Source organism: Alexandromys fortis, unplaced genomic scaffold, assembly GCF_014885135.2.
Source record: "Alexandromys fortis isolate MF-2015 unplaced genomic scaffold, M_Fortis_MF-2015_v1.1 scaffold_93, whole genome shotgun sequence".
NCBI lineage: Eukaryota > Metazoa > Chordata > Mammalia > Rodentia > Cricetidae > Alexandromys > Alexandromys fortis.
Window position 1 is genome coordinate 2,676,931 of NW_026067970.1, and position 14,890 is coordinate 2,691,820.

The following is a 14,890-nucleotide window of genomic DNA, read 5'->3' on the forward strand; positions in this document are numbered from 1 at the left end:
CCCTGTCCATATGCTTATGAACATATAGGTCAGTTACATGGCTCATCCCAGAGAACAAAGCCATGAAAAAGTTCCACATGGCTGTGGGAGAAACTTTAGAGTCCCCTTAGAGTACTCAGATCTGAGAACATGGTCTGGCAGGTAAGGTCAGGTAGAGTGAGGTACAGTGACCTAAGATGACGCACAGAGCCTCAGCTCTACAGACCAGATCCTGTGGAGAAGCACAAGTGGAGCCATATCCAGCCAAGGCTCTGTAAACCTGACCAATGCAGGGCCCCTCTCACCTGGGTCTAATGGCCATACTGGCCATAGTTCACACATAACTGAATCATTGCAGAAACAAGTCACAGGGGTAGGGAGAGATCCTTTTAACCAAAGTTTAATGTATGAGAGTGAAATCCTCCATTCAACTAATACTCACCAAAGGCCCACCATTCTGGAACAAGGGAAACAGTGTTGACCAAGACAGAGAAAACTAGCAGAAATCACATTCTAGAGAGGAGAAACCAAATTTAAACACCACACAAAACCCTCTGCAATAACCAAGTGTAAGACAGGCTAAAGGTGAGGAATGACTCCAGAGAACTGCCCTGGAAAGGGAGAGTGGTCTGTGAAGGTCAGGGGCTTACCTAAGGACTACAAACAAATGAGTCAAGATGTGAAGAGCTGGAAAGGACAGGAAGGAACACCAGTACCAGGCAGAAGGTTCTTAACTGTACAACGGGCCCTCCTTTCAACATTGCCATGGCTGCTGAACTGCAGTACATCTGTAGCAAACAAAGACTTCCTCCATGAAGTGACTGTCCTAAAATATCTCGACTCTCTGAGGACAGTTCTTTGACTTTGTTCAACTACTGAGCTGCCCAGGACTTTTTTAAGGAAAAGCTCTCTCTTCAATATTCTATTTTTGAGAGCAATTATCTAATAAGTGATTAACTCAACACACAGCATCCCTTCCTCATCACTAATTAAATTTTAATCATTTGAACATTTATATATTCACTTGGGACAGGAAATGAAGGAAGAGAAAGAATGCACAGCCTGGAAGTAATCGATTAAGCTCAGTTTTGGTTTTCATGCACACAATGTCCAGCTATCTCGTCAGCATGAGCGAGAATGAAACTAACTTCCTTTTAGTCGAACCTCAGAATTGTGCTCTAATTCACAACCCCCAAATGACTGTTAACCTCCTCGTGTCAGCTTAACACGAATGCTTTTGGTGAAGAATGGGCATTAAAAATCTAAGAATGAAAACTCTCACCATAGCTTCTAGGAACAGGAAAGTAACCAGTTGGAAGAGCTGCATTTTGTAAAATGCTTTAAAGATGCCTTAGATGCCGAGGAAAGTGGGTGTGCCCGTGACTGGTACAGTCGCACAGCCAGAACATCAGCAGCCCAGACTCCTGAATAAACAAAGCACCTAGCCTCATCTGACCAGGGTGTACTAGGTAAAAAAAGGAGTCAACAGGGAAATGTAGTTCATAGAATTCTTAAAAAAGAGGGCAACATGTGAAGGCAGGTACATTAGCATATTTTCCTACAATACAGACTAAGAAATGGAAACATATCAAAAATAAGTGATTAACTTCAAATGACTAAGATGTAAAGTGACCTATTGCTAACTGCAAAGAAGGGCAGATAAACACCAAACAACACATTAGTCTGTACCTCTCTTTAATAGTTCAGTAGAAAAACACTGTAAAAAAATTAATTGATGTAAACTACAACAGAAATGTAATCTAATTTTAAACGTAAATTAGAAAATGGAATTTTATTATTATAAATTTCTTATAGTTTCTTCTAAATCTTAAGTTCTCATGTCCTTCAAAGTACATGCTTTATGCAACATATACCACAAGCACACACTTACAGGACATGTATTGGAAATAATTTTGAAGGGCTATAGTATACTCAACAAACCTTGGCAGTTTTTCCTGAGTGGTCTCTTTTGAGCAATTAGGAAGAGAATGTGCAATGACTCAGCTCAAAGAGAGTCTATCTAGTACCAGTGGGGAACATAAAATATTCTGTTAACTAACTGCCACAGAGAGCCAGCTAGAACATCACAGCCAGTTAACAGTGTTACCAATTACTATTTACAAGCAGTGCAATAACTATAAGTACAATTATATATAACTATGTTATATATAGATTATAGTGTTTAATATTTATAAAGCATATAGTATGGTATATGTATAATATATACTATTTATATATAATATATTAGATATTATATAGTTGTTATATATAATACTGTGATATATGCTATGCATATATACATATTAGTATATAGCTATATATGCACATTGTACTATTAGAATACACAGGCTTTAATTTGAGAACTTAAAAAACTGTCTTTTTCCATTATGATGATATATGATGATGTAATTAACATAGGGAAATAATTTACACATATAAAAATTTCAAAGTAAAGGTTATAGGTTTAAAATATTTTTGACCAAACATTTTATTATTAGCTAAGGTCTTGATATCTGCTCTCTACAAAACTATTATTCTAGAAAGTTTTGTAGTGCTGCAAAAGCTAAGTTGAAGCCCAATATTTGTCATTAAACAAGACCTTGTCACATTAAACTGGCCCTCATAGAAACAGCACTGTTTTAATAGTGTCTGCTTTAATGGCTGCATAGTATATTAATAAACATAGTATACTAATATCACTTGTGTTACAGATATTGAGTTGTCACTTTGGACATTGCAATGTGTTTTGATTATTTATTTTGTATAATACTTTTTTTTAAGTAGCCACTATTTACCTCCAAGCTTTTTTATTTTCTCAGAAAAATAATAACTCATGGTCAACACAGGCAGCCAAATATCAAGCCTTAACCATCTGTCAACTGGCTTGAATTCAGCGAGCATGCTCCTGTAGTTTTAGTTCTAATTGTGTTTAATGCTGCACTAATTATTTCAATGGGGAATAATTTTGTACAGTCAAAGTTGACTCATTTTATAAACTGGAAGCTCTTCAGCTATAAATTGGCAGGTCTCATCCTTCATTCCTCCTAAGCGTTGTGCCAAAGGGGAATAAGTATATGGTTGCTCTGTGACCAAATGTCATGTGCTGGGCAGAAACATTGATCCTGGCTATTAATCACTCTGCAAGCCCTCCCAGTAATCAAAGGGCACAGCTGCAATGATATATGACCAGTGTCAGCGCAGAAAGCCCTTTACAAGACTGCATGCCTACCAGCTGATGGCCAGTATGTACTGCTGCATGCACACTGGCCAGACCAAAGTGCCCAGGCTAATTAATCATCACCTCTAACTGTTCGTTCTATCATTAAACACCTTTATTGGCTGAATTATCGAAGGATTCTTACCCCCCTAATTACTTAGGTCTAGAAGCAAGGAACATTCTCACCTGGACACACATAAAGTTGCCTATTACCTGTATCAGACCCGTCTACTCCTTCAGCCTCTTCTCCATAAAAGTTTGCTGACCTAGCAGTGAACTAGAGACTTGCAGAAAATTGGATGTTGTTGCAACTGATGTTGGTGAAGTTCAAAGGGAATGAATGATAGAAATGATAGAACACGTATATCCCTGGAATCACTGCAGATCGTTACCGTGAGAGTTTAGAATCCTTACATTTGAATTTCACATCTAAGTCATGAAACAATAAGGTGAAAAGTGCAAACTAGTTTTAGAAGAAAGCTTGGGAAAGATTTTTGGTTCTAATCAATTTCTGATGTACTTTAATATATGTTCTACTGGGTAACATTCTCTACTTCAGTAAAATGGTACAACGTAGTTGTTTTAAGAAGAAATTTTTATATATCATATCTGCTTTTAAAATTAATGTATTTACATATTTAAGAATTCATTTTAAAAAATATCCGGGATAAAACAGTTAAATAAGCATTCTGAGATTTTAAAGAAATCTCTGGACAGCATAGCTCAGCCTCAATTTTTACGTAAAATAACTTTTCCCATCTTCAAAACAGTTCTGTTCTAATTAGAAAAACAAGAACCACACATCAGTAGGACTTTAAGATTATTAATGACTACCATACTCTATTTAGTTCCAAACATATCAATACTTTCTATTGTGCTAAGACAATGGAAAACTTGAAACTAGAGAATTACCAAGATTATAATAGTCAAATATCTTCCTTAAAGAAATGCAAATAGCAAGAGCATATATCACATTAAGATAATTAAGTTATCTTAAGTCTTCTGAATTATCAGTATATACACAGTTTCCAAAGAATGCAATGAATTTATTTTTTCACTGTAAGAGGTAAAAAGTTATGTACTGCTTCAACCAACATTACCAGATAGTATATTAGAAACAACCAATTATTTTATGATGGCTTCACTATTTATAGCAGCAAAACTGAGTAAAATGCACTAGATTCAGTAGAGTCTTTTAAAGTAGTATGATTATAAACAGTTTAGAGCCATGAACCAAAACAAATATACACAAAACAGTCTTACCCAACAACCAGGTAGATGCTATAGTTAGGTTGTTCTTATTTTTAAAGCTTAAGTTTTAAAGATTAAATAAATAGATAGTAGAATTAAAGTTAACACACATACCAAAAGTAATAAAATGAAGAGATGGACAGGGTGAGCATACACAGCAGCTGAGAAAAATGCTGTGAAAACAACGTATTAGTTTCTCATACGGACTCCACTCCCAGTGAAAACATAAGCATAAGCCTCAAAAATGTGTGTTCAGGACTGGGAATGTAGCTCAGTGGTAGAATGCTTGCCTAGAGTATATGAGGCCTTAAGTTCAATTCCCAGCAATGCCACACACACACACACAAATGGAAATATTTACAAAAGTTTTATTCATATTGGTCAAAATTGCAAGGAACACAAATATCCATCATGAGTAAATGAAATGCCAAGCCGTAGTACCTCCACACGCTGGACTACTTCTCAACAATAAAAAGAAAGAAACTATTGGCATATGAAATAACTTATACAAATTGTAAAAGTGTCACACTGAGTGTAAGCAGTCAGGGCTGCCTAGCTACATACTGCATTCTATTTATATCATCTTCTAGAAAAGGCAGAACAACAAAGCAGAAAACCTGATCAGCAAAAGATGGAAATGACAGCAGGTGAATGTAGAAGAAGCAGCGGGCTGAGTTCCTGCCGCCTGGCTAGCTTATGCCCCGAAATAATAACACGGAAACTGTATTCTTTTAAACACTGCCTGGCCCATTATATCTAGCCTCTTCTTGGCTAATTCTCATATCTTGATTAACCAATTTCTAATAATCTGTGTAGCACCACGAGGTGGTGGCTTACCGGGAACGATCCAGTATGTCTGACCTGGCGGCTGGCTCCATCGCATCTGTCCCACTTTCCTTCTTCCCAGCATTCTGTACTGTTTACTCCACCTACCTAATTTTCTGTCCTATCAAAGGGCCAAGGCAGTTTCTTTATTAACCAATGAAAGTAGAAGGCCCACCTATATCAGGTGAATGACTACAAAGGAGCACAAAAAAACTTTCCAAAGTGCTAGCAATGTTCGGTATCTTATGACTGTACAGTTATTACCAGCGACATACACCTATAGGCGCATACCAACTTCAGACATACACATATATACAGACACACACACACACACACACACACACACACAAGCACGCACGCACGCACTAATAATTGTGACCTAAAAGCAAAAACTGGTAGTAGAAAACTATCCCACGAGCAAAAGTAACTGGCTTATTTCTATATTAAGTCACAAACATTTATTTTACAGTCAGTGACTTGAATAACCCAAATGCATTAACAATTTAGTCCAAGGAACTAGAACACTGCACTGAAAAAACAAGACTTGACCACACAGCTTAAGAACTAGTGATTCTAATTTAGAAATGGAAAACGACAAAGCAACAAAATACTTTTACAAGAGATTCCTTTCCTCAACATTTTACCAATCGTAGAGCTGAAAAAATTATCTAATATAAATGATCCAATCTGAAGATAAAAGTGAGGGAACTGCTCCAAGATCTACAGAAATAAGGCACTTTGGTTCAATTAAATGATTTCCCTGCAGGCAATGTCTTTTCAATCTGAGCTAATGACATCATTTAAGGAGGATGGTCCATTTAACTAAAAGGATCTTTTACAAGGCAGACAGACAGAAGGCAATCTAAGAATGTTTGCAAGGACTTTCCATATTTCAGAATTATAATGGTGAAATGCCTACATAAAATTCTTAAGGTTAGATATTAATCAATACACTCCAGCGATCATTTTCTGAAAAAGCACATTTTCCCTTTTAAGAAAGCAATCCTTTCCCGATGGCAATTAGGCGACGCCAGACTAGCAGTGACACAGACCCTGTGAGAAATTAGGGTCTTATTCTAAAATGCTAAGCTTCTTTTCTACCTGCTGCTTCCAAAATAACCTTCCCAGGCCTAGGAGGCTTACTCGTGTCTCTGTGAGCTTTTCGAATGCAGAAGTGAACAAAGGTGCTCTTGAAACTATCTTTAACTGAACGTCTTGACCAGAAATTAAATTGCTAATTTTCTAGATAAGAAAGTTCTGAGAGACCTGCAGGAGGCTCTTGCCTTAACCCTGTAACCTACAATCCAAAATTAAAAGCCTTCAGTGGGCTCTCCTTCCATAAGAAACTCACTGCTCAGGGTCTGGGGAAAGAGACCCTGTGCCACCACAGTTTCATGGAAAGACTGAAGACACAAACCAAATAATAAATTAAACACACCAAATTCTCTCAAATGATTCCTTCTTATACTTCCAAGTTTAAAAAGTTAATTTCTATTAAAAGTACACACAGAGACTGGCCACTACTTTGTGTGAACTGGCAAGAAAGTTGGCTAGAGCAGTGGTGGCAGGGAACAAAGTATCAGCACTACCCAGGAAGTACAGCCTAAGGCAGAGGATTCCTGCCATTAGCAAGCTATAGAATCTTGGACAGATCACTTAACCATCAGTATTTTAGTTTCTTTTTCTCTGAAATAAGCTCTGAGGCCAATTCAATATTTCAATCTGAATAACCAGAGAGGTTAGCTCATAAAGGACCAGAGGGAGGAGGGGCTCTTCAGAGTACAATGTGAGAAAGAGAAGGGGGGAACTAGAATAGGAGGATTGAATGGGAATAAAGGAGGAAATGTGGCCAAGGACAACTAACACTATAGGAGTTTTTAAAAGTCACTACTACTCTAGAAGCTTCCTAAAATGCACACATTTATGGAAGAAATTTAAATGGCATCATCATATAATGGGGAACACAGTGTCCCAGCAGGTGTTTATGCCTCAGAGTAAAACCTCCAGTGACAGGAATGAGCTACATCTTATTGGTCAAAGGGATCTCACGGGCACTTCCTACCCCAAACAACACAGGCTACTGCTAAGGCTATCTATTAACTCTCTGCAACCCAAGGGTAAGGCGCTATTGCTAAAGATACCAGTTACTTGGGTTGCAGAACATGGAAAATTGAACTGGTGCCCATCTAGAAGCTTCACCCCTACTGACTAGCATTTATGGTGCTAGAAAGTGCTCTGCTTGCTTCTGTGAAAGAATTCATCTTCAGTATCACCCAGCTTCAATCCCTGTGACGTATAACAGTGACCTGCCTGCAATAGTGGCACAAATGTTATGGGAGTAACCAACTATTTTATGGGACTTAAGGCTTACTTCATAAGATGGAGTCCATACCTGACACTGCTCAAGTAGCCAAGAACTAAAATGAGAAAAGTCGTGGGCCTAGGGGAAAGCTACTGCTACTATTCTTTAAGAAGAACATAGCAATAAAATGATTCCTAATGACATATTGCTATACCCATAAATCAAAGCATCACCCAACCCTCATCAGAGAAGCTTCTACTTGCAGTAGAAAACAAGTAACACAGAGACCCTCAGCTGGAGAGTGTGCAGACAATAGGAGGCTTTAGAGTACTCAGTCCTAAATGGGCAATCTTCACTGCACTCCTCCGCTCAAGGCCCCAGGATCAATACAGAAGAGAGAGGAGAGAGACTGTAAGAACCAGAGATGATGACAAATCCAAGAAAACAGTGTCCTCCATACACAACAGGACTGATGTACATATGAACTCAGGTTGTGACAGCACACACCAGACCTACACAGATTCACAACAGACAAAATCCCAGCAAGACCAGGAAGGAGAAGTGGACACATCCCATCCCTAACCAAGAAGATCTGCAATTGATACTTGCTGGAAAAAAAGAGAATCCATCCGCTTTCTGCAGTGGAGTACCACCAGAGACACCCCAGGCAGGCCTCATGTTTAACACTTGTAAAACAGAGTCCATGGTTTTTGTATACTTTTTGCTTAATTTTGGTTTTTCATTTGCTTGTTTATTTGGATTTTTGCTAATTTTTTTTGGGGGGGGAATCTTATTGTGTATTGTTTGTTTCTGTTTTTGTTTTTGAGAGAAAAAGAACATGAAGTACGGTGAGTCCAGTAGTGAAAAGGATCTGGGAGGATCTGAGGGAGGGAAAGAAAATGATCAAAGTATACTTTATGAAAAAAAATTAACCAAAAAAATGCATGAAATACAAAGCAACTATCAAATGCTTGACAGGCAGAAGTGGGTGAATCTCTATGAGCTTGAGGCCAGCCTGGTCTACAAACTGAGTTCCAGGACAGCCAGGGCTATGAACAGAAACCCTGTCCTGAAAAACCAAAACCAAAACAAAACAAAACAAACAAACAACAACAAAAAGCAATAATTACCCCGTTGTCAGGAAGTATACTTGTCTTAGAAAATCAGAACTTATAAGAAAACCAAGAGGCGCCGGGCGGTGGTGGCGCACGCCTTTAATCCCAGCACTCGGGAGGCAGAGGCAGGCGGATCTCTGTGAGTTCGAGACCAGCCTGGTCTACAAGAGCTAGTTCCAGGACAGGCTCCAAAACCACAGAGAAACCCTGTCTCGAAAAAAAAAAAAAAAGAAGAAAACCAAGAGGCTGGAGTTCAATCCAAGAATCCACCTAACTTCAGAACTCAGCAGTTGGGGACAAGATCATTGAGGATTGCTGGTTGCCCTCCTGGCAGGAAAGCAGGAACTCCAAATAAGTAAAGGGATCTTACATCCGAGGAAGTACATCTCCATTCTACAAGGAGAGTATGATAAAGGAGGGCACCTGAGGATGGAAACACACACACGCATGTTCACACATACACATTAAAACAAACATAAGGAAAAAACCAAGAGCAAACTAAGAGGTCAGTTAAATGTTTATGAAGAATTTTCTATAATAGCTGAAGCTGCTTCATCCAATCCTACTTGGAAATAATCACAACAAATTTAAAAATTAAACCTTGAAAGTCACCTGGCTCTATGACTGATTAAGCCACCATCCCCAGTAGAAGTCAAATTTTTAAAAGGTAATCTATTTGGGGTGGCATTTTTGTTTGTTTGTTCATTTTACAAATGATATTATTCATGTTCTCATTTTTAGCACTGGATGTAGGCAAAATTTGAACTTTATCTATAAAAACAAAGTTAATGTATTTCACCTATAATAATTTCTCAATAATCCTAGACATATAGAAAATAAAAGACTAGACAAAATAATGTTTACCATAAAATAACACGTTTGTGTAACAATGAAAGAGTTTTAGTACAAAAAGAAGTACTAAAGGCCTTCATAATAAGAGGCACAGAATATCAGTAATATTCTTGTTGTCTAATATTTTCTTCAGTTTATATAATTAATCCCTCCATCTTTGGAACTTATGACAAGGTCCTTATCAGTTGGGACAGGTACAAATCAGTAATTACTTGCCACCAAGAAGAATGTGAGAGAGCCAGACATTTCCTACAAATAATTTTTCCTTTTAATGAATAAATATACAAATATTAAATCATATCACCTTTTCCCACCAGAAAGCTTCAAGCTTTTTAATAAAATTAAATTATATAAGTAATACATACTTTTATCTTGGATCAAAAGATGGATAAATTCATAAATAGATTTTTGAATTTCCTTCTTAGCATTTCATCTTCATAGCTTTAGAAGAATTAAGTTTAATCAGTATCTATTATCAAGGTACAGTTTGAAGCCCTGTTAGTGAAACCCAAGAGATGAAGTATAAACAATACATGCTATTTAAGCCCCTATGTTTGGAACTGGACAATAAGGCCAAGAATCACTCTTGTAAAAGGACAGAAAATCTGTTAGCAGAGTCCCAAGTGTAAAACCTAGGATGCTGCCTAACTTACAATCGTCCAAAACCCTGGTGTTCATAGCGAATGTATCATCAGTGGCTAACTGGGGCTGCTAATGAAGGGCTCTCTGTTAAACGCAAATGGAAGACACCAACACGTCCTTTGTTTCTTTTCCATCAGCAGAGCACGGAATTCCTGGGCAAACAACTCTAACAAGTAAGACCAGGAAGGAGAAAAGCAGAAGAGAGGCCTGCAGTAATGGGGAAACTAAGTGTCTTAGTGATGAATCATGAGGGTACCAGATTCCTTCTGCTATTTTCCAGTCTTGTGTGTATGTGCTGTGCAGTAGAGCTGTGTTGTGTGTGATGTCTGAATGCCGGCATGCCCGAATGTGGAGGCTACACATAGCTTTCTTCAACTGCTTGAATGAAGCTCTATAACTTGTCTAGGCTGGCTAGTCAAAGAAGCTCTGGAGATTCTCCTGTCCCCACCCTCCACATACCCAGCAGCCTCGGGGCCTCAAACTCACAACCTGGTCTACAGAGCAAGTTCCAGGACTTATAGGGCTATTACACAGAGAAACACTATCGCAAAAAAAAGGAAAGAAAAAAGAAAAGAAAAGAAAAATGTTTAAAAGGTAATTTATAAAAATATAACTAATGAATTAAAATATTAGAAAATGTAGCATCTTTCTGTATTAAAATAAATGCAATTTAAAAACAAAATATAATACTTGAGAGTTAACAACCATTATTGAGAGAAAAACATTTAATATCATGAAAACATATTCCTATAAAAATCTAATTAGAAATAATGGTGACTAGATTATCATGTCAGATATATAGTACAAATATCAGTAAGCATAACACAATTTTATCTCAGGGTATTTTTAAAAATTATAAGGCAGCATATCAACTATGAGATCACATATACAGAAATATACTTTTAGGAGTAGTTATTTCTGCTATCCTGTTACTACAGACTTATTTAAACTTCTCTAAGCATCTCAGTTGTTGACATTTTTAAAATACATCCCTAAATTCCTTCATATTCTTTTCTTTACAAGATAGAATCTGCTGGTGTTCCCCTTGAATGTGTGTCAATTCAGTAACTTGCTCAATAAGGCCGACATGTTGTTATGTGAAATCTGAGACTATGTGGTAAAAGGACATAAATTCCATGTCCTCTTCTTGGATCACCACTCATGGCAGAAGCAGCCAGCAACCGTATCTTAGGGACGTTCAAGTACCCAGTAGAACAGATCCTCTCAAGAGAAACTGTGGTCTCCTGACAACATTTAGCAATAATTTGAAGCCTTGAGAGTAAGCCGGGCACTGGGATAAGTATGAGGAAACTTCTCAGGCAGCGGAAGCAGTGGAGGTAGATAGAGTACATACATTTTCAAAATTCATTGAACTACATACTTAGAATTCATGACCTTTGCTATGTGTGGTATTTACCTTTAAAAACTAAATGAACATTGAATACTAGGTATAAATCTGTTTCATAGTGGCATAAATTACTACTACTGAAACTACTTAATCTGAATTTGAATTATAGTAAATATGCTGAGAACAGTAGAGCCCAGGTCTCCTAAACCCTGCAAGGAAGAAAGCTAGTTTGTAATCTGTGGTACTGGACTGGAACCATGGTTACCAGAACTTCTAAGTTAGTAAGTAAATGGAAAGCTAAAGAGACAGACAGGTAGAGAGGTGGGTGGGCTGTATAAACGGATGTCTTGGGTTACTTAGTTACTACTCCAAACTTAGACAGGGCTGAGAGCAGTGTGAGGAGGTATATGTGAAGCCATTTCATTCTCTCTCCTTGTGATAGTCATGTCTCTTTATTTCTTTCTTTATTTTCTAGTATATTAATATCTGGGGAAGAAGGGCTTGCTGATCATCAAGACGGTGATCCTCCTAAGGCCAATCAATGCCTAGACTTAGAATTCTGTTTTGTAGTGCTTTCACAGGAAGCCATTGCTCCAGAGTCCAGCTACACCCTATATCCAGGTCTCACAGCCTGGACCACAAGCCAGCTGCACTAATTACCCCAGGACCAGGTACCAGCCCACTAGCAATTGCCCCTACAGCCTACATCCAGGAGTCTGTCAAAGTGTAAAAGCTAGCCTGCTTCTGGCCTAGCTGCTGTTATCTCTGACCCAACTAGGCTAAAACATCCAAGATGGCTTCCTAACATGGCTAGCAGTTGATGTTAACACAGGACAGGGCTCATCTGGGAGTGCCAGGCAGAGTCCATTAACGTGGCTTCTTCATGTGGCTTAATTTTCCCATATGCAGCAACTGATCAGTGTCCAGGAGAAAACATTCTACTTGGAGCACTCAGAGAAACTCAGAGCAAAGTTGCAAAGCTTCTGATGACCTAGCTTCAGTAGTTACACTGCACCATTTCCAAAGCTGTGACACAAATAGTCACTAGTTTCCCACTCTGGACATTCTGAGAGCAATGTTCCACCAGCAGTGTGAACATTGTAAGCCCTGAGATCTTGGTCTCTCAGCATCATTCTCTACTGAAAGGAATCTGTGCTTCTTAAAGAAAGAGCTGAACGCAGACTAGAGCAATGAAAGTACAAGGTGAGCCCAGAACATGTTGTTATACAAAGAACCCAAAAATGATGGGGACACATGATGAGAACCCAGAAGTCCTCTCTACAATTTCAGTATCAAAATGGTGACATTAAACTATAGTCAAATACTATATACCATAACACAGTGAATAAAATTATAATCTATACATCTATATTAATATATATAAGTAAAAATGAAAATGTCTTTCTTATATGGAATATCAACTAATAAATACATTGTTAAAGATTAATGGATACTGAAACTAATATATAAAACTCGATAAGAAATGGGCTATAAACATAACTTATCCATAATTAAAAAGGAAAGAGAACAGTAGTAACTTCACAGGAGAGAAACCTGAGAGTCATCAGCTTAGTCACATGGTCAGAGTTAACTAACATCAGCAATACTGGACAAGGAAACATCACGTGCCTCCTACTATGACACACGGAAAAGACAACAGTTCCACTTCTATGGAAGTCCCACCATAGAAGAACAACCCATGTGTTTTCAACATGCCAGCCTGTCTCCAACTTGCTCCCAATAGCTCAGACCAAAAGGGGTCAGAAGGAGAAAGAGAGGGAAGGAGGGAGGGAGGAAGGGCGGGAGGGAGGGAGGGAAGGAGGGAGGGAAGATATTTGGTAAATAGATACACACCTAGTGAATCTACATAAAAGGATTGTACTACTGTTGTAACTTTCTTATAAACATAAATTTTATCAAAGTAAAAATAAAAACCATAGGAAAGAAAGTATTAACTCCACAGTGGATAAACTTAATCGTACTATCTCCATGTGATCCAGGCTAACACCAAAAGTGATGTCATACTCAAGTGCGAATTAGATATGTGTACACCATGATTTCACTTTAAGTCACCACCTACACTAAACCCACGACACTAACTTAATCATAAGAAATATAACAGACAAATCCCAACTGAGGGACACTACACAACATAAGCACTACTCCTCAAAACCGACGGGGTCACAAAGAACAAAGAAAATCTGAGGGCATGTTCTAGCTAAGAGAAGCCTAAGACACAATAACTAATGTGTGGATTCTGGATGAAATCCTGTAATAAAAAAGGAGCATGGGGGAGAAAACCAAGGATATCTGAATTAATAAAGTACCAAGCCAATTTAAACTGCATTAGGATCAATGACAATGGCTTCCTTGTCAAGTCTTGATCCTACTTCTCATACACAGTGACCTGTTGCTTGTGAATGCCTCTCTCTCTCTCTCCTTTCATTCATTAAAAATTAGAGCATAAAAAATTTAAATGTCAATTTATAAAAGTATCATTTTATATATGTGTTATATAGTACACTTCATTCAACAGAAGGTAAACATCAGAAAAAGAATTAGCCTCTAAACTGACAAAAGAACATCCTTCTAAAAGTGATCTCACAAATAAGGCCACTTTTTTTAACAGGCCATAGAGGTGCACTGCCCTAGTTATACTGCGCTGCTTGTGAGGGCTCAATTAAGAAGCAGTCCACATTATTATGATGATTATTTATAAATGCTTACTGTTTTATTCATTCTTGCTTTATTTGATACCCACCAACTGAACTACATAAAGTTGCCAACACCTGCTCTACGAGTGTCTTGTACTTTTGGAGAGAAACTAAAATTTCTCTATCAATCCAGGTGAGATTATAGTAAGAAATTTTGTATAAAAAAAGAACAATAACCTATTTAAAATCCACACACATACTACTAGTTTTGGAATAGTAGGTGATACAGGTTACCACTAGTTTCCCTCTTTAAGGAAAATAATAGCTATGAGACTGCAGTATTACAATGATGTCCAGCCTTACTAATATCTACTTGAATTAATACATTTCCTATCTATTCATACAAAAAGATTACATCAGGGAAACATTTTAGTTACTTTTTCTATGCCATGACAAAACACCATAAACAAGGCAATCTATTTTTTAAAAAGTATTTAGTTAAGGCTCACAGTTCCAGAGTTTGAGTCCATGACCATTATGGTGGGGGCGTGGCAGCAGACAGGTGAGATCCCGCACTGAGAGAACAGGCACAAAGCAGCGAGAAAAAGCGCTAAGTGAGAATGGCCTGTGCTTTTGGAAGCTAAAGTCCACCAGTGACACAGCAACTCCACAGGTCACACCTTCCCAACAGTTCCACCAACTGGG

The 14,890-nt window shown here is 37.9% G+C and overlaps 1 protein-coding gene across 1 annotated transcript in view; it reads right to left on the reverse strand.

The window, feature by feature from the left end:
- Skap2 (src kinase associated phosphoprotein 2) overlaps window positions 1-14,890 on the reverse strand; it is a 155,063-nt gene that overhangs the window by 93,625 nt on the left and 46,548 nt on the right. The window lies entirely within an intron of this gene.